Here is a 2,369-nt window from a genome sequence, read left to right as displayed (position 1 = left end):
TCAATTACCTATCTGCTCAGTCCTTTTCTCCATCCTTTTGCAATCTAAATAGCACATTTTATAGTTGCTGCTAAGTGATGTGATCAACATCAATTACCTACTAAAAGAGAATCAAGTCTTGATTTAAAATTAAGTGCTGCATTTTCCCATGTTCTTTATATGTAGCCAACAGAATAATTGCAGTGACATAAAAACTAATTACACAACTCCACAATTAGGCCTCCCTCCTAGTGCTGTGATTGTCTTTAAGTATACTGATGAAAAATTACTCCCAGTCCCAAATTACTCTCTCACACCCATCTTCTCTAATACCTTTTGAAAAAGCCCTTCATCCCATCAGACCAGAGAGAGGAACTCCAGATGCAGAAGGTAATACATGCAGAGTGTATTTTCTTATCTCTTAGATGTGGGAGCAGTTTCAGATGTGGGATTTGGTTGGGATTGCCCAGGGATGCAGCAGTGCTCCTCTCTGGATGGACTGAGCATCTCAGTGAGGCTTCCCAAAGTGCCTGGTGTGCAGCAGCCTGAGACAAGCAGGGGGAAAATCCCCTTCTCAGTGCCCCAGCTGACATTTGGCTCCTGGGCTGCAAGCAGAGAGACCAGTCCTGCCTGGCTGCCAGCCTTGGCTTGGTGTGTGGAGCCCAAAAGGAGGAGGAAGAGGATGAAGTACAGCAGTACTTCCCCCATCCAAAAGCCAGGAGTTACACCCAGGCAGCAATCACGTAGCTGCCTGAGAAACTATAAACCTCAACAAAAATCATAAACATCTATAAAGCTCTGGTGCACTCCTGACAGGCTTTGAGGGATTTGATTCCAGATTATGTTTCTGAGATGTTTACAACCAACCTGGAAAGATTGAAAATATTCAATTACTGGCAAGGAGAGCTGAGATTTGCTTACAGTCAATCTCCTGCCTCCAGGATCTCTGTGGGTGCCAGCAGTGAAACACAGCATGGGTGAGCAGAGCCGTGGGGACAGTGGCCCAGGGACAGGTCCCCTGATGTCACTGAGCATCTTTCACTAGATGATTAAGCATTGCAGGTTTAATTTTGGGGCTGGCACGTTGGTTTTGGCTGCTGTGCAATGGATCCCATGGCCTGTTCCTCAGCCACAGCCCAGCCCTCACCAGGGAGGGCTGCACAGCTCGTGGCTGATTTTCCATCATCTCTGCAATGCCATCACTCAGTTGCAGTTGGGAGAGGGGTGGGAAATGCTTTGGCATGATTTTAATCAGCAGAGTGCTTTGAGTGAATGAGGTGAGGGGACCAGTGAGCTCCCTGTGCCTTCTCTGACTTTGTCACCTCATTTCAGCATCAACCAGGGGTGCCAAGACTGAGAATTTACACCCTTGTGTTTACCTGAAACCTCACTACCTTCCTCAAAACCTGTGAAAAATAAAGGGGGTGCTGAAGCAGCCTGTGGCAGGGATGATGTGATGTGTAAAGCCAATATCTCCAGATCATTGCAAATATTCCCTCCTGATCCCAGGCATCCATCCCAGATATTCCCACCTTGTCACCAGCCCAGAGCACTGGGTGCCACCTCCAGCCCTTCCTTGGACATGTGCAGGGGGGAGACTCCAACACCTCCCTGGGCAGCCCCTGCCAAGGCCGGACCACCCTTTCCACGGAGAAATTCCTCCATTAGTCCAACCTAACACGATGCACAGAGGCGCGCCAAAGCAGGCATTCACTCCTGAGGGACAGATCCTCCAGGATGGCGTTGCTGCCCGGGACACGGCTGCTCCAGGATGGCGTTGCTCCCGGGCCGTTCCCACAGCCAGGGAGGCTCCCGCAGCCCAGGGCAGCCGACACGGCTCAGCCCGGCTAACCCAGCCCGGGACATGGCTCAGATCGGCCCGGGACACGGCTCAGATCGGCCCGGGACACGGCTCAGGCTCAGGCTCAGCCCGGGACATGGCTCAGATCGGCCCGGGACACGGCTCAGAACGGCCCGAGACACGGCTCAGGCTCAGCCCGGGACATGGCTCAGGCTCAGCCCACGACGTGGCTCAGATCGGCCCGGGACACGGCTCAGGCTCAGCCCGGGACATGGCTCAGATCGGCCCGGGACACGGCTCAGGCTCAGGCTCAGGCTCAGGCTCAGGCCAGCGAATCTAGTCCGGGACACGGCGGGGCCAAGACAGCCCCGCCACCGCCGCCTCACAGGGCACAGGCGGGGCCAGGATCAGGGGGAGGGGCCAGGACCAGGGGGCGGGAACAAGGGCGGTGCTGACAGACAGGCACGGGTCAGGGGGTGTGGCCAAGAGTGGGGCCGTGCTGAGTGAGTAGGGCGGGGCCAGAGGCGGGGCCAATGGCAGGAGCTCGTGCAAGGACGGCGTTAATTGGCTAGAGCGGGGCCGGGGCGGG

Source organism: Melozone crissalis, unplaced genomic scaffold (assembly GCF_028551555.1).
Source record: "Melozone crissalis strain CALT ecotype California unplaced genomic scaffold, PUWL_Pcris_2 ptg000077l_1, whole genome shotgun sequence".
Classification (NCBI taxonomy): Eukaryota; Metazoa; Chordata; class Aves; order Passeriformes; family Passerellidae; genus Melozone; species Melozone crissalis.
Note: the sequence above shows the minus strand (reverse complement) of the source record.